This window comes from Paramisgurnus dabryanus, chromosome 1 (genome assembly GCF_030506205.2).
Source record: "Paramisgurnus dabryanus chromosome 1, PD_genome_1.1, whole genome shotgun sequence".
Lineage (NCBI taxonomy): Eukaryota > Metazoa > Chordata > Actinopteri > Cypriniformes > Cobitidae > Paramisgurnus > Paramisgurnus dabryanus.
In genome coordinates, this window is record NC_133337.1 from 67,111,057 (window position 1) to 67,134,794 (window position 23,738).

Below are 23,738 nucleotides of genomic sequence, written 5' to 3' on the forward strand. Positions count from 1 at the left end.
ACGTTGGGTTGTTTTTTCAACCCAACTGCTGGGTTGAGCCAGTTGGGTTATTTTGTTGGGTTGTTTTATCAGTGTTGGGTAGTTTTTGTGTAACCCAACTTGTTGGGTTATATGTTGGGTAATTTTGAAGCAGAGCCAACTTAATAGATACATATAGCTGTTTCTCAATATTACTTTGTCTAGTCCACAAAATGTATTTTAAACATAAGTTCAGGCGAGAATATATATGTATAATGTTCAAATTTGCAGTCGGTTTGTAAAGTGAACGCCAATTTTAAAGTTTAATTAATCAAAGTCGGAATGTTACCGGCCACCGTTACCGGCCACCGGGTGTCAGTGTTGTTCTTCCCCAGAGAGAAATCCTCCCTTCCCCCACACAGACGGTCAGCTGAACTGCTTCTCACTGCAACGTTACCTGACGCGGGAGTTTATTACCTCAAGATTCATGAACGGTTTTTCGTCGACTTATCTTTGATTTATTTTAAGGAAAAGGTTTGTATCATTGTTTTTAATCATTTAAACTATTTCTGAATGCAAAAGTATGCAAAATGATGGTTCACATGACTCTTATTAAAAGTTTTATTAGCTTCCGTTGGCTAGTCTGTAATGCCCAGTAAATCTGAACTATGTTTATGCTTGCTTTTAAATGATTTAAATATTTTGTTGGATTAAACGTTTTATGAAATATGTCTAAAACATGGCTTTTTAAAATAATTTTAGAAACGTTAGAATGTAACGTATTCGAATGGTTTAGAAATTCAGTTTAAAACAGATAACGTTAATATGAGGAAGAAACGTGTACGTTTTAAATAAATAATCGTTTGTTGTAAAAGTTGAAATCAAACTGATGCTTTTAATATCATGTTTAGATCATGAAACTTTAGCCTTGAGTTCACAGACAGGGTATCACAACACATATTGTGAACTCTCATTTGGTCTGTGTAAGTTACAGACATTTATGTCTTTTTGAAAAGTTTTTGATGATGCCCACTTAAATTACAGTTTTGGCTTTTTTCCACAGACTCTGATGGATAAAAGATGGATATTTTTTCCTGGAGAAGCTAAAACAATGTAACTTTGAGGTTCTGATACCAGCTTTTACAACGTTATTTACAGGTAACATGAAAATGCACTTGTTTTTTATTATTTAAAGTGATATGTTGATATTACAATGAGGCATATCAAAGCATTTCTTTATTAAGAATCCCTGCTTATTTTGCTGTGAGTATGTCATTTTCAAAAGTGGTATGTAAGGTTGCACGATTAAAGGAATAGTTCACCCAAAAATTATATTAAACTCATGATTTACTCACCCCCAAGCCATTCGAGATGCATATGTCCATCATTTTTTAGACTAACACATTTTGAGATATTATAGATTATATTACAGGGTCCACTCATTCACGTCCAAAAAAATGTGCATTCATCCTTCACAAAAGAAATCAAATGGCTCCACGATGATAAACAAAGGTCTTCTGAGCGTAATCCGCACCGTTTTGTTTGACTTGAAGGAGTGGACCCCATAACTTTACATTTGATTAACTGAAAGATCTAAAACATTTTCTAAAATAACTGAAAATGTGTTAGTCTGAAAAATGATGGACATATGCATCTTGGACGGCTTGGAGGTGAGTAATTCATGGGTTTAATATCATTTTTGGCCCAACTATCTCTTTAATTGTATAAAATTGTCAAGCCTATCTCATCTGTAAAGCCGGTTCTGTGATTAGTAGTAAATTGCCATCATCTGAAAACAGGTGAAGCACCATTTACTTCACGCAGCCGTAGTTCACTGACACGCTAGCCCATATATAATTCATTATAGCATACATTTACATTAAAGTTTTATTGAAAATGAATGCATGATTTGTCATTTTCAGAGTTCACAAGACTTCTCTGTGTTATTCCCTGGACATGCCGAAAAGCTATTTGAAACTTGGGCACTGCATTTTACAGACAGAATCCTGCAACTTCCCAGCCAAGAACCAGGAGCATCAACAAATCACCTCCAGGTACACTTGGGAATACAATAGTTGTTTGCTGAGTATTATGACAGTAAAGTTACTAATTTAACCTAAACATTTTTCTCTACAGAACCCCATGATGATATTCCAACTCCTGTCTACAAAAGTGGGAAGAAAATCTTAAGTATATGTAAGTAATGGAAGTATTGCACACTTTGCTTTGCAAGCAACCTAAAACATTTAATATTTTGTTTGTGAACTAGCAAGAAGACATGTTTACAAGTAGGAATAGAGTTAAAACTCGGACAAGAAAAATTGTCTTTTACTCGCAACTCTAAAACATTAACTTTAGGGACAAACGTTAAAGAAATAGTCTACTCATTTTCAATATTAAACTAGTAAGCCCAATTTTTTAGATTTTGCAACAACCTGCATACTTGGCCTTATTACTTAATATAGCCAACACTTTATTAGCATATATTATGTAATGAATGAATACAGGGCTGGACATTAACGTTTGTCCCTAAAGTTAATGTTATAGAGTTGCGAGTGAAAGACAATTTTTCTTGTCCGAGTTTTAACTCTATTCCTACTTGTAAACATGTCTTCTTGCTAGTTCACAAACAAAATATAAAAGGAATAGTCTACTCATTTTCAATATTAAACTATGTTATTACCTTAACTAAGAATTGTTGATATATCCCTCTATCATCTGTGTGCGTGCACGTAAGCGCTGGAGCGCGCTGCGACACTTCGATAGCATTTAGCTTAGCCCCATTCATTCAATGGTACCAATCAGAGATAAAGTTAGAAGTGACCAAACACATCAACGCCTGAAAAGTCCGCTCCCCTTCTCCCTCTCATAATGGGAGAGGGAGGGTGTTACTGCGCCGAGTCGAAGTACTCCCAAAAGTGCTATTACGCCATAAAATATAGTTCCTCTTTTAAATCCGCTTAGAAAAGCGCTACGTTTTATTTTGTGCCACCAAACTTGCTCGTATAACTGCTCGTCTTAAATAGGAAAAACATTGATGTGTTTGGTCACTTCTAACTTTATATCTGATTGGTACCATTGAATGAATGGGGCTAAGCTAAATGCTATTGAAGTGTCGCAGTGCGCTCCAGCGCTTACGTGCACGCACACAGATGATAGAGGGATGTATCAACTCTTCTTAGTTAAGGTAATAACATAGTTTAATATTGAAAATGAGTAGACTATTCCTTTAATGTCCAGCCATGTATTCATTACATAATATATGCTAATAAAGTGTTGGCTATATTAAGTAATAAGGGCAAGTATGCAGGTTGTTGCAAAATCTAAAAAATTGGGCTTACTGCCAGGTAAAGTGACGTGGTAGAATCTGAAATTACTGTGAATCTGAGTTATTGGCATTAACAAAGAGTATATTGTAAGGTTATTGAAATAAAAAAGAAATTTATAAATTTCATTACAAATAAACTACATACTACATTTGTGTGTATGAAAATGAATTGTTTGGTTTTGTATAATAATGCTGCATAATGCATTTAGAGTCTTTGCCTGCATTCTAACAAGTGTTTGTCTGTTTTCAACAGGTTGGGACCAACATGGTTGCATTCTTCTGAGAGGCTGAGGTGACAAAACCATTCCCATTTGTCCTTGGATTGGAAGATGACGATCTCTGCCATAAAGCCTTCGTTGTTTTTGACAGACAGTCACTCCAGCAATACACCCTCCTTGGTGATGTTGACATGTTTTAAACTTTTTTTTATGTTTTGGACATTCATTTTACTAAGCAGTGCACATCAGTGTGGGTGTTTTTGAAGACTGTTGTTTACAAACTCCCAAGAACAGAATCCCTTTCTATAAGAAGTCTGTGTACTGTAGTTATTTGTCATGCTAAGGCGATAACTCATGTTGATCATATATTGACTGTTTGTGCAACTTTGTGTTGATCTTATGTGTTACATTAACCATTTCTTATTACACGGTTCTCTAAAATGCTAGTTTCTGATTGGCCAGTCGTGACATTCTACTACTGCTCAAAACTAAAAACTCTAATGCTGCAAATCAGTTTGACAGGTACAGTTTTATATTACACAAAAATTAAATATCAATGTCTATTAATTACATATCCGACAATAAATTTACAAATGATTAAACCAATGTGTTCGTGACATTTGTCCTGAAGAAACTGTTGGGACTTTTTTCTGTGATGACATGCTGCCAATACATTATCCCTTACTTGTACAACTTTTTACTTGATCTAATTGTAATGTTAACTGTGTATCTGTCATTTTAGATTGTGAGATATAATACTAATATATTTTTTATCAGAAAGTTGATTGTTTGTGTAGGGCTATGTACTCTTTTATTGTTCATGTGCAATAAATATGCTTTTTCAATTAAATCTATGCTTTGTTATTTATAGACACCACAATGAAAGGTATGAAAGCAATTTAAACCACAAAATTTCAGCTTTAAACACATTAACCAAACGTTGGGTTGTTTCAACCCAACAAAAAGTTATTTCTACCCAACAGATGGGTTAAAAAATCAACCCAACTGGTTGGGTTGATTGTACAACCCAACTTGTTGGGTTAAAATAACCCAGCGTTGGGTTGGTCCATATTTAACCCAACGTTGGGTTGCAAAACAACCCAAATTGGGTTAATTTTAACCCAACGTTTTTTAGAGTGTAGTTGGCCCAAACTTGACTCAAATATAAAAAGTATGTTGGCTCAATTAGCTTTATAGTTCATTCAACTAAAATGTTTTAATCAGTTGAATCTTTAAAAACTTACAGCAAATACTCTGTCAATTAAAATGTAAGTATTCACTCAATGTTTTATGTGTTACTTCAATTAATATTTATTATTTGGGATTTTTTTTAATAACATTTTAAAATTATTTATCAAATAATTTATGCTGTGTTGTTAACAAAATAATTAACTTCAGTCACATGAAAACAAAAGCTTTTTATTCACTTATGATACAGACTGAACATACAGAATTAAGTCTTCTCTAAATAGAGGGCATAAAACAGTCCAAAGCACTCCAAAGTCAGTCAGAACATCTCCAGGGCCATTTAGGAGACTTTCTTCAGCCCTCTGGTCTGCCTCTCCGCCTCATCACCGCTCTGGTTTGATAAACAGAGGAATATAAACACACACACATACATAAATAACATGTTTAATATAATAAAGTTTGACGGTGAAAGACTTTATTAATGTTAGGCCAAATTTCCCTCAGACATCACACATAATTAAACACTATTGGGTGGTTTTCTCAGACAGGGATTATCACTGACTAAAATAACTGACATCACTTAACATATGAGTGCTATTGTTTTGTCTCAAAATGCACGCCAGTATTGTATTTTATAAGGTTTGTTTGTAAAAATGTCCCAATTATAATAAAGACCGAGTTCTAAACCCTGTCCGGTATATCCAGGCTATCTTTACTAAAATAGCTCCACTTTACTTCGGACACATAACATAACACACTTTTAAATATATCTTTACAAAAATATCATTACAAAAACGTCGAGTATTTGCGTCTTTGCCGATTAATATATTCTAAAATTAACATTTAATTACAACCACTTACCTGACGTGAACTTGAGGAAACGGCTGTTGACTTGTGTCCTGTGAATCAGTAAGTGATTCCAGCTGTTGCGTGCGGATTGATCTCAGATGAAATGACCTGTGATCCAGATCCTTCCGAGTTAAGACATTTTAAATTAAAAACTCACGCACATACTGTACATACACACACGCGCGCGAGTAGGTCGCGCGCACACGGGTACACACACGGGTATATTTAGAAGTTTTATCTAAGATTGTTATGATATTGGGACTATTTCTCCATCCACTCCTTCAGCTCTGAAGTTCAAATTCGCATACTGTCCGGTTATAACAAATGTAAAAGATATGAAACATCACTCAACAGCGATATCAATTAAGTGCAATCCTAAAATATGATTTAAAACATAACCCTTTCATTGTTAAGTATGAGAAATTTAAATGAATTAAATCACGTTTAAACGCCACAGAGATATCAGAGCCAGCAGTCGATTTCTGATGCGCTTGCCGAGGCGAGGCTGCGCTGGGCGGGGTGTGAGCGCTTAAGCACCGGTGATTTTCTGGAGCTCTTCTGGAGCTCATCCCCATCCGAAAGTGTCCGAGCACACTTTTAAATAGACGCTATCTTTATTAACCGACCGCATATTAAAACTTTAAACTTTAAACCGTCCAACATGTCATTCATTGGATTTTTTACAGTGTATGTGAAGTTCTAGCTCAGAAGACCATATAGATCATAAAAAGTCTTATTGCATGTTAAAATTGCCAGTTTTGGGTGTGTCCTTTTAAATGCAAATGCATTAAACTATTAAGCTTCTAAGTGCTGTGAATGGATAGTGCAGATTAAGGGGCGGTATTATCCCCTTCTGACATCACAAAGGAAGCCACATTTAAATAACCATTTTTTTCCACATGCTTACAGAGAATGGTTTACCAAAACTAAGTTACTGGGTTACTCTTTTTCATATTTGGTGTCAGGAAGGAGAGAGAGAGAGAGAGAGAGAGAGAGAGAGAGAGAGAGGATTCAATTGCAAGCAAAAGTGTTTTTTATAAGGCAATTCACTTTATAAGCCAGGCAGCGAGCGAAAGCCCTTCTCAGGCCAGATGGCGTAGGTGATGTCAGGAGATGGACGCAGATGAGGAAGTGAGCGAGACCGATTGCCAAGGAACAGTTCAGAGCGAGGATCCCAGAGTAACACAGGCTGAGGTGCCAGGGCAGATGGAAGGGGATAGTGCGCTGGAAAATAACAAAGAAAAAGGGAAAGGAAGCACACGAAAAGCACTGGAGACTAAAAAAATGATGGTGAACAGCAGGAAGACAAAGTCTGTAACTAGGACTTAGCTCAAAAACAAAACTAGGCAAGGGGGACTATGATACAATTCAGACACGCACAGGATAAGAGGTCTAAATAGTGAAATAATGAGATAATAAGAAGCAGGTGTGCAAGGAGACACGCTGCGAGTATAAGAATGCGATTAAAACAGGAGGGAGGAGTCGAACGGGAATGACAGGAATCCACGAGGAGAGCTGTCAAAACAACAACACATAGACACACAAAGAAATGGCCGATTAGAGAAAAACACTTCTCTGCCAATGATGAGATTTTATGGCAATCCATATTTCCGCTATTATCCACCAGGTGGCGATCGTAGCCAAATGCTGGCACTGGCTGGGAAAATGCTGGCGGGGAAAGAGTTAAACAAGGAAAATGTCAGATTTTCATGATATGTCCACTTTAAATGTTAGGGATACAAAACTGTACCTTTAAAGGTACACAGATCCTTAAGGTACAGTAATGTTAATGTAGCATGTTAAAGTACAAAACAGATTCTTAGGGTACAACCACAGCAACAGAAAAGGTACAGTTTTAACCCTTTTTTTTTTCTGACAGTGTAGAAGCCCTGGTGTACAGCCATAAAAGTGTGAGTCAAATTTGGGAGATATAACATCCTTCACAAAAGCAAAATTTGGATCCACCTTTTGAAGTGTACTTTATTATTTTGAGAGGTTGGGTCTTTGTGACCTTCAACAATCCATCTAGAACTGCGTTTCCCAACTCCAGTTCGTGTATAACCCCTCCCAGAATGTTTTAGATGTTTCCTTACATAAGACACATGATTCAACTTGTCAGTTTTGCGTTAATAGGGAGACATTTAGGTGGTGTTAGATTTAAATTGATTTATTTAGCAGGTGCTTTTATATAAAGTGACTTACAAATAAGAGAGCATTTAACAAAAGCGTTTGTAACAAAAAGGTTGGTTCAACTTAAAAAAAATAAGTTATCTAGTTGCCTTAAAATTGTAAATTAATTCAACAAAGATACAAATTGATAAAATATTTTTACAAAATCTTTTTAAGTTAACTAATAATTTTTTAAGTTGAACCAACAAATCTTTATTTTACAGGGGTTTTACCGACTGGTTCACATTTTCTGTTTGCTGCAAGGACTATTGGAAATGTAATGCTATAATTATTCGGCCCAAACAAGTGTAAACAGGCATGTACTTCAGTGTTTTAGCCTTAAACCCTCTTCTCCACATATCAACCATTACTTCTTCACTGCATTAATGTGTGAAGAGAGCTGGTGATGCACTTAAATGGGCAGAAAGAGTCGAGCAGAGCAGTTACAAAATGTTTCTTTTCTATTTCTATCATTTCTATTCTTTCTTCAGTTATTTATTTATTTTGTAATTTGATTATTGTTCCAAAAAACTTTTCATTTTATAGTGCATGCAAAAAGCACCATTTAGCCTAAAAATCTCTTATTAATAACAACCCATAACCCAAAATTAGCATTCATTTGAAAAGTGCAGTTTAATTTTGTTCCGCATTTACTCTAAATATTTCGATGTGAGTTTATCAATAGGTGGTCATTAACCCTTTTTGCTCACATCCCATAAATAAACGTAATGCCAAAAAAAGAAAACACACTGACGTTAGTTATGCCTAAAGACAGCCACTTACGTTCTTCCCTGTAACCATGGCAGAGCTGGTCACATTATTTCCCCAGCAACCTTGAATCAGAGACCTTAGATAAACAAGAAACTACTTTTATCACATTTAAAAAATATTTTTAGGAACCAGGTGGATTAAATAAAGTACATTTTCAACATTCTGCACCAATTTGATTACAACCAGCCATTTTTGAGCAATTGGTATGAGGTAGTTTGGATGATATAATGCAAACTGTACAATATTGAGAAATGGCTTTCTCTTGTGTTTGCAAAACCAGAATAATACCCTTTCTTTGTCATGTCTTACATCCAAGTCCTGGAACACAAAACGGCAGGAACACAATTTTAGTGTTAATAAATGGTTAATAAAGTTACGTTTTTTTTATACCTTTTAATAGCATTTAGTAAGAAATTATATTATAGTTTTCAAATATGTGATTAGTTTTCACAAAGGCACGCCGTTTATATTTCAAACAGAATTCCATTATGCTGCCTATGAAGTCTGTCCGAATGCATTTCTCTGAACTGCCTCACGAGGCAGCGAGGCAACAAGTCAGCAGCCTTATAAGTCTCAGACGTGCGCTATGCCTAGATGGTGCAACAGGTGTAAATTTTACATATGACGTAAATCGCATTTTACATCCAGACGGATGTACGGCCATGGTGCAACTGGCCTCTAGTGATTAAAATGTATAATATATTTTAGAACTGGTGGAGTAATAGTAAAATGGAAATCCTCAATAAATTATGTTAAAACTACAAATATGTACTTATAGTTGGATTCCACCACTGATAAAATGAAACATATAAGACGAGACACTATTTACTGTAGGTGTCATAAATACGAACATTATAATAATACTATAAAAATACTTACTTTATAATACCATTTCCTAGAAGGTACACATAACTTTACATACAAAGTAATAAATGAATGCAGCAAATTAATTTAATAAGCAACTTAGTATCATATTCATATAAATCATTTTTATAGTTTCTATGGCTAGGGCTTGCAGTTCCTAAAATGAATTAATTTTATTACACTAAAAAACAATAAAAGTTAGTAAAAAACGATGAAAGTCACATTAGCAGGGTTTCCATCCAAACGTGAAAGCAAATCTTTTCAAAATTTTCAACAAAGAAAAACAAACAAATGTGAATTAGATGCATTTCCACCAAGTTCTTCAAGCGAATAAGTATGGTATTGGTAACTTAGTTACCAACAGTAAAACAACCAAGGCACGCTTAGAAAATAGACAGGACTGCATCTAGTCACGATGGGGCAAATTGTTAATAAATTAAAAAGCTTGTAACTGCCAAACTGCATGTGGGCACAGAAGAAAAATGCAGCATTATTGATGTAGCAGAAAGGGCACTGCAACGACGTCAAGCCCCATATATGGTAAAGACAACATCAGCTGATACAGCTAGACCATCAGTATCGTGGGTTTAATGTTCGCTACGTCAGAATTTTTTCTGCAAATACGTTTCCATCTTCCATTATTCGCATACTCTTTTTTACATACGTCAAAAACCACTTCAAGAAATTTGGCTTTTCAATCATTTCCAGTGGACTGACGAAAATTGCATTCTTTTATTCGACTTTGAATTGTGTTTTGTGGTCATTCTGTGTGTGCTGTTGTTGGAATTCTCACCCAAAAATGGCGGCCATGCTATACGAAGCGCCACCTAGTAAAAAGTATCAAAGATTCGCCGCTTGTGTTCTACGCTCTTTGGGACAGCTTACTTTTAGGCGGTTTTTCACTGGGTACAGTACGTAGTACCGCATTTTTTTTTGTTACCACCTCGGTTGAGGTTCCAAGCGAGCTGCAACGTTACTAAAACTTGATGTGTAAAGACTGTAGATCACTGATTGGTCAGAGAGAATCATCACTGCTTACCATCCCAAAGCCCTTATAGTGGTGAAAACCATCCACAGGCTAAGAGTCAAGAACCCCATTACAGAGTTCCCACTGACTTGCAGTTTATTTGTGGTGGCACATCCAACCATTTGGATAGGTGAATAATGGAATAATGGGTTTCTGATGCGGAGCCAGGTGCAGTTACAAAAATGCACAACGTCATGCACAATTCAGCATGTGTGCACTGCATTTTTGTTACTTTGTGTGTGGCTCTGCATCCGAAAATGTACAAAACTATAAGCGACTGACCTCACAGGTGTTTGTACAGAACCTGTCACGTGAAAGAGGTAGTGAAAAATCTGATAAGCAAAAATCTATTTGTGGCAATCCATTTGTATTTTGTGGCGGACCGACAAGAAATGTTCTCAACTCCCATTACTTACTTACTGCCCTTAACGCCGAGGGCGCATAGGGCAGCAACAAAATCTTTCCACTTTTGTCGGTCTTGGGCTAGAGTGCCTATCGTTCTCCAGGTGTGGTGGTGGTCTTTCAGTTCTTGTTCCACCATTCGTCGCCAGGTGACTTTTGGCCTTCCTCTTTTTCTCCTTCCATCTGGTGTCCAATGTAGGGCTGTTTTAATTATGGAACCATCCTCTTTTCGAAGCACATGCCCAATCCATTGCCAGCGTCTTTTCATTATCATTGTGGGCATGTTCTCTTGGTTACAGCGGGACAGTAGGTCTTCGTTAGAAATTTTGTTTGGCCAGAAAATCTTTAGTATTTTCCTGAGGCTCTTGGTGTGGAATGTGGACAGCTTTGTAAGGTCTTGTTGCGTCATTCGCCAGCATTCTGCTCCATATAGGAGTACTGGTATAATGCAGCTGTTGTACAGTTTTAGTTTAGTTTTGACGCTGTACTGTGAGGACCTCCAAATGTTGCTCATGCTGATAAAGGCACTTCTTGCTTTATTCAATCTGTTCTGAATGTCCTTCTTACTACCACCATCTGGTGTGATGATGCTACCAAGATACACAAAGCTTTCAGTAAAAGTTATCTCGTCATTATTGATCTTGATGGGAGCTTGTGTAGTGGTGTTCAAAGTCATCACCTCTGATTTCTTCTGGTTGATCTTTAAACCAACTTGGGAACTGTACCGGTTTAACTTATTGGTTTTGTCCTGCATATGTTGATGGGTGTGGGAGATTAGTGCCACATCATCCGCAAAGTCCAAATCTTCGAGTGTGGAGAAGAGCATCCATCTGATGCCGGTATGTCCTGTCTCTGTTGAGCGTCGCATCACCCAGTCAATGACAAGATTGAAGAGTAATGCAGACATCACGCAGCCTTGTCGGACACCGGTCGTCACCTCAAACCAAATGTCACTTCCACCCACACAACAGCTATAGTTTGTGTAGAAGCTTTTAATGAGCTTCACCAGGTGTTTTGGGATTCCGTAAGCCCTCAATATGTGCCACAAGCTATCTCTGTGTACACTATCAAATGCTTTCTCAAAATCTATAAAGTTCACATGGAGTTGTCTTTGCCATTCTGCACTCTGTTCGATGATGTTCCGCAAAGCAAATATCTGTTCTATACAACTCCTGCCTTTTCTAAATCCTGCCTGCTCCTTTCTCAATGTTGAGTCAACTGCAGTAGACAATCTGCTTATGATCACTTTGGCAAGGATCTTGCTGGGGATTGACAAAAGGGTAATACCGCGCCAATTATTACAGTCGCTTAGGTTGCCCTTCTTTGGAATCTTGATAATCACCCCTTTGGTCCAGTCCTTGGGTACGCAGGCTTCTCTCCAAATTGTTCTAAAAAGTGGTTCCAATATTTCAGCTGCTGTCTCTGGATCTGTCTTGAATAATTCTGCATTTAAGTTATCAAGTCCTGGGGCTTTATTGTTCTTCAGCTTCTTAATAGCTGCTATATTTCTTCTTTGGTAGGTAGTTCGATGCTGATATCTAGGTCTATCTCTCCTTCTGGAATATCAGCGTTTTCCTCTGGTGATTTTCTGTTCAGTACTTCTTTAAAATGTTCAGCCCATCTTGCATCTTGTTCTGCTTCAGTTGTAAGAAGCTTTCCTTCTTTGTCTCTGATTGGTGGGCTGACTGTAGAATGGTATTTGCCGCAGATCTGCTTGGAAATTCTGTGTAGCATGCTTTGTTCTCCTCTGGCTGCAGCTATTTCAGCCCCTCTTGCGAGTTCTTCAACAAAAGCACGGCGGTCAGCACATACCATTCTCTTCACTGTTTTGTTGGTCTCCTTGTATTTCTGCTTATATTTTTCCTGCAGTCTTTCTGATTGAGAGCTGAGTGTTTGGTTCTTCAGCTTGCGTCTTTCATCTATTACTTTCCAGGTGTTTGGCTTGATCCATTCTTTTGATCTCTTCTTCTCTCTGTATCCCAAATATTCCTCTGCACTCTGTTGGTAAGCAGTCTTGATGTTATTGAAGGCTTCATTGATGTTAGCTGGATTTATTTCCGTATTTAGATCCTGTAGCGCTTGGATCTTGTTCCTCACTTGTGTAACAAAACGGTGTTTTAAGCGAGGGTTATTCAGCTTCTGAGTGTCGAATTTCCGTTGTACGTGTGTCTTGTTCTGGGCTTTTCGAAGCTTTAGTCTAACCATTGCTGTTACTAGTTGATGATCACTTCCAACATCAGCCCCTCGCTTTACTCTCACATCCAGCAGTGATCTTCTCCACATTCCGTTAATAAGCAGGTGATCAATCTGATTCTTGTCTCTGTTGTTGGGCGAGTACCAAGTCAGTTTGTGGATGTCACGGTGTGGAAACAAGGTGCTGCCAACAACCAAGTTATTGGTGACGCATAACTCTATTAGCCTTTCTCCGTTCTCATTCATCGTCCCACATCCATGTTTTCCTATTGCACGCTCGCAGTTAGAGTTGTCGTTCCCAACCTTTGCATTCAGGTCACCCATGATGATCATCATATCGTGCCTTGGTGTTGCCTTAATTTCTGCCTCTAACTGTTCATAAAAGAGGTCTTTTACTTCATCATCACTGTCATTAGTTGGACTGTAGCATTGGATGATAGTTAAATTCACGTGTTTTCCTTTTATTCTAACTCTCATTAGTCTGCTGTTAAGAGGTTTCCATTCTATCAGATTCTTTTCTACTCCTTTTCTCAAAATGATGGCAACACCTTCTTCGTGATTATTGTCTCAACTCCCATGTTGTGTTTCATATCATGGCAGGAAAGGTGGCGCGACTGTTAAATTAAGTCTACAATTCCACCCACTCTGAAGTGATACTAATCTGTAGTGGAAAAGCAATAAAGCGAGCCGAGCCGCATCTTGTCAAGCCGAATTGTACCCCGTAATAGAAAAGTGCCAGAAGAATACTGTGGCAGTAATTTAGACCAGGTTGTAGTTGGTCAAGTGCACAATCGATTTTAGCGGCCTCAAAATAGCAACACACCAACAAACGCGCCTGAACACACCCCATTTTCAGACGAGCACACCTATTGGCGAAAAGATGGGTGCAAGTGCATTTGCTATTTAAACAACGTGGCGCAGAAAAATGCTAACGGCGTTGGGCTGAAAATATCAGAAAACCCTTGCGTTGCACCTGCCGTCACATTGTGACAGGTGCCACAGGGCCCTGTAAGTGTCCACAGCAACAAGCGATAATGTCAAGTTTATACTAATCTTACATGCTGCAGTTTAAGTCAGTAAAACTAGATTTCAATTGGCTGTAAATGTTTATTGTTTATAATCTTTGTATTTTGGACTTTAGAGTTATCATCCCGTGTAAACAATTGAGTGTTATTTTATACGTTTTGGAGCAAGATGCTTTTCAGGGAGCACACAAATTTGTAAAGAAAATTTTTAGTATGCACACTTGGAATGTGGATAAAAGTCACTTGGATAAAAGTGTCTGCCAAAATGCATAAATGTACAAGTAAAGATTAAAAATGGAAACAATTTGTTGGTGTTTAATGCTCTGTTATGTTACACTTTCGGTCAGTGTGATTTTACCTATTGTGAAATTTTTTGTCCAAATACTTATAACTTCTCCTAATATCTTCACTTTATTAGACTTCATGTCAACATGTTATACATACCTTATTAAACAAGCAATAAAAATATATTGTTTTTAACATTTACTGTATGTTACTATTGCTAGCAAAAGAGATATACACTCTAGAAAATGCTGGATTATTTTTAGCGTTAAGTAAAAAAGGGACAAACCCAACTCACTGAGTTGTAATTTAACCTATGCTGGGTTGTTTCAACCAAAAATGCTACAACATTAACGATAATTTAAACAACAGCTTTAAACTTATTTAGCTTAATATTTTTTATTTATTATACGCATTCATAGCAGTTGTACCCTTCTGGTTGCACCATCTGACCTCTGCAATGAATTTAGAATTAAACAAGAAATCTACTTGGATGCTGGTATACGCTTTTGCCTGTGATGTATCAAATTAATAAATATACTTTTAAAGAAAATTAAAATGTGTTTGATAAAATAGTTTTTTTTCTAGTTTTACAAAGTAGCTATGTGTATTTGAGTAGTAATTAGAGTTTAAATGTGTGTGTAACAGCTGTCTATGAATTTATTTATTTATTTTTTGAGTGTGCAGCTATGAAGCTGAAATCTGCACATCAAAAACCAGTAATAAATGTGAATGTCAGACAGAATGTTAATCACAGACAGCTAGCTGGGAGTTGGCCAAAAAATAAGTGTTTTAGAACAGCCAATATTTCTATGTAAACCGAACCACCTGTGGTTGATGATTCATACACAGGTCTGTGACTGATAGCTCGCTCTCTGTGACACAGCTCATCTTCCTCTGTATATTCAGCTGTTTGCTGCTTGCCTCATCGGATTGGGCGACACACACTGTGCCAATCGCATCACAATATTAACAGAGGCGTGTTAGCGAGCTGGATCCCAATGGAGTGATCAGTGGGATGTAATTGGATCCAGAGAGAAAGATATTCCAGCCCAACAAGGTTTTTGAACTCTCTGATCCATCCTTGCCGTTCCCGCGTGACGCAAAGACCGAAAGAAAAACATAAAACATTTCCTGGAGAGCGCAGGAAATGCATCATTTTTTTTTGTAGTCTGCCTTTTATTAACGCTCGGTCCAGGATCTGCTGCCTAAGGCAAACAAAGATGATTGTTGGTGTAATGATACCACAGTGGTTTTTCAGTTTTTACCACATGGCAAAATGTCACTTTTTACATTTGTTTCAATTAAAGCAATGAACAGAAATTGTATGCCAACTAGTTAACGTTTCTGTGACAGAAATCTTAAATACGTTTTTAAAAATAAGTGTGATGATCCACAAGAACGATATAAAATAATGCAGGAAAAAATTCATCTATAGAGCAAATGCAGCAATTTACAGTATATAACTACTTGGAACTAGTCCACCCACAAATGTAGCGATAGTAACCTCTATTTATATCGCATGAAGATGCAAGAAACAATCTGAAATGCTCGTAGAAGTACACAGTTAATAGCATGTCAGGTTACAGCCTTGAATTCATTCATTTGTTCCAGTGTGGTGACACAAGAGTGTTAACTTTAGCATGACTACAACAGGTGAAATGTTTTTGGTTCTGCTTGATAAATAATCTTAGTTTTAATTCAAAGGCATAGTAATAAGATCTCAACCAGGACTCTCTGTGTCTCTGTTGTTCAATGCATCACATACAGAAAGACTAAGCATAGGGAACTGACTGTACTCAAAGAGATTCACAAATCAAACTACTCCTGAGGGAAATACATGTGATAGTGCTTGTAAGTGGTGTTTTAAGTTTAGCTTTAAAATGCTGCATTAAAGCCACTTTTCTAATCTCATGAAACTTGTTTGGACACTAAGTTAACATTTTTAAAAATTTTGCTTTGTCTTCCTATGACCTACCATGCATTTAAAATTGTCTGCGTACATACTACACAATATGCATAAAACCTCAATATGCAAAAACCAGGATGCTATGAAGTATCTAGTCTACTGCTTACGTGAAGATTTCTCACTGTGCACTGAATGGACATTTTTTCGAACCCACGAGACCACAGGACCTGGGACCGGTTGCATAAAGCACATTAAGTGTAATTTCCCTTAAGTTCACCCTTATATTTCCCTTAAACTTAGGGGTGTTGCAGAAAAAAACTTATGTTTTCTCTGTTGCGTCTCCATGGCAACCATAGTATTTTATAACAGCAAACCTGGGTCACTGTCGTGAAACGATTACCCTTACCTAAGAGAACCGTTTAAGGGATTATACTGTATGCCACACCCTTAAATTATTCTCTTAGGTAAGGGGAATTTACCCCTTATTTCCTATACTTGGGAAAACCTTAAGGTGCTTTATGCAACCGGGCCCTGAGCTGGGCCAGTCTGATCTCACAAGAATTTGTAGCCTACGTATTTTACGAGTTGCCTTATTAATTCGTACAAAGTGAATTGTACGAAAACATTAAACATTATCAATAAAAAACAATAAGAAAACACTACCCCAAACCTCTGCGCTAACTCTGATGTCAAAGGGGCAAATTGTCATGAGATAGCGTGGGCCGGTCATCTCTGTGCAGTGTAGGTTAAACAGGTACCCAGAAATCTGTAATGACAATGATGTGGTTAAATTTCAGAATTATTTTTTTGCGGTTCTAAGTACATCATAAGTGAGTTAATGTACACATTATAAATAAATACATGGTGGATAAACGTGATGTCTATTTCAATCATTGCTGTTATTCTGTCTTGTTGCGAATTAGAAGCAGGCAGTCATATTACACAGCGTGACATGGATGGTTATAATGTAATTGTGGTCTATTATTAGCACTGTACTCTATTTTTAGCAAACCATAGTGCACAACATCTCCCAAAATAACCAAGCTGCACTAAAAATGAGCTCTTACATTTGGAATCATATTGTGGAAGAAAACTTTAAGACTTTGGAAATGCTTTGTATCCAATCCTAGAGTCACAGCAGGCAGCACTTGGTATCTCTGAAGCTAGATTAGTGGCTGATGAGCCCAACTCCTCAATCTGTCACTCCTGAACTAAGCTCTTATTGGATTCATGCAGCTATAGCAACCTTACAGACTAGGCAATGCTCCCCAAAATAGGCTCTTTTTATGGGTAGCAGCATCCGTACTGATTGCCTCTGAATGGGTTGCTCAGCTCAAATGAAAATTACAATTTTTCATGCATCTGAACACCTAATGCCACCCTTTGCTCGCTTTTGTTGTCTGTGAGAGTCACAGTTTTCCTTCTTCACTGCATTAATATGCTTAATGTCCTCTTATCAATTCTAACAATTTGATCATGTGTTGTTGTTCATGTTATCAGATCACTCAGCACTATTCCCAATTATCTGTTTAAGACAGGAAAAAAACACATCAAATTCGTCACTAAAAACAGTAATAAAACAATAACTTATTATAACCTAATACTACAAACTTTTATTTAGACATAAAGCACTACAAAGTGTGGAAAGTCATAGGATTTAACACAAGTTTAAGCTCTTCTTTTTTTTCTCTAAGATTTTATTAAATTGGATAAAAAACTCTTTCCAGCATATTTTCGAAATGTGGTTTTGTTTACACTATACACTGTAAAAAAAATAGGTTTACACTGTTAAGGGGGAGAAATGATGCCCTAAAGTTAAAGTTATTTATTTCCAATAATAAACTGACTTTTATCTCTAAAAGTGAAAATAAATGTCTTCGAAAAATGGTTAGGATTACTAATGAATTAATAAATGTCCATTTATTCATTTTAAACTTTCTAAAAAAGGGAGCTGTCATGTCATAGCCAATGTTTCGTTAAGACGAAGGAACTCAATTTCCCATAGTTCATTGCGTCGTAAGTAGGTCAAAGGTAAACCGTCATGTCCGCTGTGTTACCTTTGGCATGCAGAAAGTTCCTAAGCAATACAGTAAAAAACGTTATTGTCGTTTACACAGAATGTTGCTGACATATTGTTGAAAGGGATTACACTTCCTCTTTTATACCTGATCATTTACGAGCGGAGAGTCCTTGTTCGACAGAAAACCCGAACTGGATTGCTGTGGAGGCTTGAATAACGTGGATTACAGTCAGGTCAGGAATAAGTCTTTATCCGACTATCAGGCAACCTTACCTGTCTTCGTGTCTTGTGTATATCTGGGTCCCGTTGAAACAACAGAAAGCCAGTGCTCATTTTTCTTAAGTGTCATCCGTTCGCCTAAATTATAATGAAGAATATTAATATACATGCGTTTGATTTATTTTGCACGTGAGCGCTGACTGGGCACGTGTTGTTATTTAGTCGGATGTCTGATAATTATCAGTGTAGCTTGTGGGGAAAATAATTTATGTGAACAAAAACATTTGCCACTTCTTACAAATGTTATATAAATTAACGCAGGATGACAATGAAGTATACGTGCAATATAAGACTCAATGAATCAATGAAAGCAGAAGTTTCACAAGTTAGTAAGCGAAAAATGAAATGGCAGCTAATGCCTCGTTAGGGTAGTGGTATCATTAATAACTCAGTTTAAATGTCCCAACTTAGATCTCAGTCACATAACGTTAAGGGTGTGCCTCATACCTATACATCGGCTCTAAATAAAAAAAGTTACACTTCCAATAACATTTTTCTAAAGATGTTGATATATGTTCAATAGTTATTTTTGTGATAAGTTTCATATTAGCTAATAATTTGATGCTATATAAATGGGGCGTGTCGTTATGATTGGCGTGGTTGAATCGGGCGCACGAGCGTTTGGGCGGAAGTTTGATACCGCAGCTCCGCCTCTGGCTCCATGGATAATTCCTACGTTTTTACGTAATATGGCAGCACCCATGGTCTGACATTTTTGGCCACAATTTATTACAATGGAAGGAAGCAACGTCACGTCGTCCATCTTTTTACAGTCTATGGTCACACATCGCGCCACATTAAACATCGCCCACACATTATTTATTCTTTAAATTTAATACTCAAACTTATGAAAAGATTTTATTTTATATCAGTGTGCTGTGAAAAAGTACATATTTATACTATATAGTACCTACTGTTTAAACGATTGGTGAGTAGGTACTTCATCTAATCAGCACCTACTGTCACAGTATGCGTTTTCGGACGCAACCTTAAAGGTATAGCGGAAGATTTTCGTTTTCCGGGTGGATCATCAAGACTATTGGTCATCCCAGATGTCAATCATTCTGATTATATGTTGACGTATAACCGTCGTACGTGCTCGCCTCCAGGTTCGCTTGCTGCACATGCGCACTTTCACGTGTATGTGTGTTGTGCTACGGTTTCAACCATTCATTGAAGCTCGCGTTCTCGCTGTGTTTTTTTTTCAAAATGTCTGAGGGTCGCAAGAGAAAAAGTGTCTACGAATTGTATGACAAGAAGACAAGGGACTATAAAGAAAGAAACAAGACCAGAATGTTTATGGGAGACTATTTCACACGCTGGCGTGAGCAAAAAGGACAGGTTGGGCTTCCCACGCGAAGTTTCTACTGGAAAGGTATATTTTGTCATGCTATTTGGAGAAATCCATTTAAAATCACTGAAAGTTGATGTAAGCTATGATTAGCGATGCTAGCCCTGGCACAAGTCACGAACCGCACAGACACGGTAAACATGCCGACAGAAACTTGTAAACAGAGCGAAGAGAAGAACTGAGCTCCTGCATGCTCTCTCTCTGTCTCTGTCTCGTGCACGCGTTTAACAGTCGTTTCCCTCTCGGAAGGAGGGAGAGGGTTGCATGTGCATTGTTTAAAAAATATCGAGGGGCGGTTCTTTTAAATAATTCGGGAAAATTTTCCGCTATACCTTTAAGCCGCCTTTCCACTGTACATGACATTTGGACTTCACTGCCGGAGTTCGCTCCCTAGTGGCAGTCGAAGTTTCAGTTTAATCTTGACATGGAAGAGAAGCTCATTCCAGCGCAAGAGGCTTTATTCTAATATTCATATGAATAAATTAATGCAATTGAATCAAGCAATAAACAGCTATGCATATGGCAAAGACTGCCAGTAATTTTTGGAGAAAACATATGGAGACTCTACTCGATTAATATTTCACCTTATACAGTGTTTTGATTGGAATACTGAAATACATCACTTCCTGTCTGCGTATCGCAAACAGTGTAGTCGCACACGTTCCGATTTTTTAACAGATTCAACGCTAAAAAACGGATCCGAATATTACACATCTGCAGATGGTTGGCACCTCATGCAGTCACTTTGTTACTATCAATATGGAAGGAATGACTTCAGGTTTATCGGCCATCATTTGTGTCCAGTGGAAAGGTGTACAGGCTTTTTTCTCAATCCGAAGGCTGTAGCCTGCGGAGGTCGCATATGCAGGCTGCAAACGTCATCAATCCTGGTTTATTTAAGTTAACTGAGCAATACATTTGCATATTTATAGTCATACGCATATTACAACAATTTAACTAAGAATAATAGTCATGTTTATAATTGTTAATAAATACATCTTGATGACGTATGCAGCCTAGAAATGCAACCTGTGAATGCAGCCTAGAAATGCAACCTGAGAAACGGCCATAGACAGTGTTTCCCACAGGATTTTGAGATACTGTGGCGGCGATGACGTCACACGCTGATTAGCATATATGTGACGTCATTGCGTCGTGTTTTACTCTTTGATCAGTCACATTATATTGCATTTTAACACAACTAAGATGCTATTTTTACATAGTTTCTGTTCTGTTGTCTATAAAATAGTGACTAAACAGGACCCAGTAACGACCCACGACTCAGTAACTCTTTGTTTAATCCAATCAGCTCTTTCTTAAACTGCTGCTAAAAACGCGACCTTATCTGAAAAAACCATCATACGTTTACATTGAGGCTGTACTGGTGTTGCTCTTCTCATCAGTGTTGTTGTGTTTTGAGCGCTTTATTACTAGAAATACGAGTGGTATTTTATTGTATAGCGCAGACAATTTGTTGCAAATTCAGAAATATGAGAGAATACACAGTTGCTGTTACTACAGAACACGTGCATGGGCATGCCGCATAATAGGTAGGGAGAGAGCTCGGACACAGACTCGCATCAGAACGGGTATATGTGGGAAACACTATACTAACCTTTTGTTAAGTCACTCTCATGATGAACTTAATCAGCCACCGACTTCTCTGTCGGTAACATCCGTGACTGTTGACGTTTACGCGAAAAAGAGAAAGTACACGGAGGAACACGGAGTTAAATACTTTTCACTGTTATGTGAGAGAGGCGTGCAGGCTCAGCAAAGAGAGGGGAGGGGGCCGCGGGCGCGCGCTGTTGCGCTGCACACAACGAGAGAGGGAGGATGGAGGCGCGCTGAGCGCTCGATGCAATGAATTAAGCCGTTTTAAATAGTAAAATTAATATGTAAGTGGGAATCATGAAAAATCTATTTGTGGCGGCCAGTGTTGATTCTGTGGCGGCCCGCCACAAATAAATGAATATATGGGAAACACTGATAGATTGTGGAAGTTTATGAATATTCACGCAAGCTCCGCCTGTGAAACGAATATCTTAAACTAAAAATCTCTTAAATTGACGTATGCAGCCTAGAAATGCAACCTGAGAAACGGCCATAGATTGTGGAAGTTTATGAATATTCACGCAAGCTCCGCCTGTGAGACGAATATCTTAAACTAAAAATCTCATAACATCGGTCTAAAAGTTATTGGAAGTTAGGATACTCTTTTCAACATCCTAAGATTAGGACATACTTAAGTACACTGATCCAGTCTACTATTCAGGTAGCCTGGGAAAACCCAGACAACGTCCGGCAAATTTAGATTTGCTCTGCAAGTAGTCTGGCAAAGAGACCATTCAAGCCCATTTCTAATGCCAAGAAATCACGGCACCAATCAGAAATGTTGGGGCGAGCTTTACATGAAGACTACCCTCTGGTAGTGGTGCATACGTCATCCCCTTCATCGCTGTGATTGGTTTTAGGTCTGTCCAATAGGCTTTATGCCCAGCTGCACTACTTCCTGAACTTCAGCCAGCTCCTTGTTTCCTGTATGCTATTATTGGACAAACCGATTAATCCAGGTGTGCCTGACCTCAGTAGTCACAACAACAATAATCAGACACACCTGGATTAATCAGTTTGTCCAATAATGGCATCAAGTCCAACAAACCTATTAATTCATTAATGCTTCTCTGTCTAAATGAATGAATTATAATATATAGTAAAAATGTTAAAAATGATGAGTGCAGAAAAACTGCAATACAAGATCGAGTTGTATTTTGATGTGTTATTGTTGACAAGCATAGTGTGCATCTAGGGAAAAACATTCACTTTCTTTAGGTCTTTGTATGTTACAATATTTGCATACTCTTTTGCTACACTCTGTCTGATCTCAGATGTATATTGTCATTATTGTGCAAGGACAGAGCCCAGATGCAGGTGGAGGAAAACAAAAACCACGAGGGGGCAAAACAACAACACCATATAAACAGGACACCAAACTGACTAGACTAACTTTGGCAAAAGACTTAAAAATAAACTCGACTTCAGCTTTCTATAACTTAAATGAATACAAAGACAAGGTATTTTCCAAAATGAATGAGCAGGGGACAGCAAACACAAAGGCATTAAATAAGGGAGCAAATCAAGAGGGGGACAAGTGACACGAATCAAACAATAATAGGATAATTAATGAGGAGGTGAGGGGGCGGGGTCAGGATTATACGAGACAAGGAAGCACATAGCCCAAAACAAAGGCCATGTGCTGCCACACAAAACATGGGCCTGTCATGATCCTGCCTCAAGACAAGAGTAAAACAAGGACAAGTGGGCAGAATCATGACATATATATAGACCAATTTAGAGTAGACGTCACAGTTACGTCACTGCAAGCTGCGCGCGCAATGCGGTTGCAGAAAAACAGTGGAAATGAATTAGACACGAGTGAAAAGAGCAAGATAACTCACTAGGAAATGTGCTGTTAAGTGTCAGAATAAGAATGCCAAAAAAGATGGCTTTCATTTTTATAGAATACCATCGTCGAAGACATCATTTGAAGATAAACGTAGGTGTTTATGATTACAATAAGCCCTTAAACGGACAGACTGGAGCGAGGAAATCATCTGGAAATCTTTTAATAATTAGAATAGAAAATAAGTAGAGAAGATGTCCGGTGTTCTGTCGAAGTCTGTTCCCTCCATGTGTTTCTTATAGCGTTTTTATCACGTTACAATTATAATTTATTCAGAATAAATGTTTTTTATACTGAAAAAGCAATAATATCACTTTTTTTTTTAAATATTTCATAATGTTTTCGTTTTCTATTATTTCTTTTTATTTCCTTATATCTTAGCTCATGTCTTCTTCCTGTTTGTTCTAAAATTATTATGTTTACATACTTAATAAATATAGCA

At 37.5% G+C, this 23,738-nt stretch overlaps 1 long non-coding RNA gene and 1 pseudogene across 1 annotated transcript; one reads left to right on the plus strand and one right to left on the minus strand.

Moving 5' to 3' along the window:
* The first annotated feature begins 321 nt into the window (after positions 1–321).
* On the plus strand, positions 322–4,617 carry LOC135734496 (uncharacterized). The gene is made up of 5 exons (XR_010527367.2): positions 322–492; positions 1,022–1,116; positions 1,881–2,012; positions 2,095–2,154; positions 3,540–4,617. It is a non-coding gene; the product is annotated as an uncharacterized lncRNA (long non-coding RNA).
* A 1,975-nt stretch (positions 4,618–6,592) lies between these two features.
* Positions 6,593–13,501, minus strand: LOC141282197 (uncharacterized; annotated as a pseudogene).
* Positions 13,502–23,738: the final 10,237 nt, after the last annotated feature.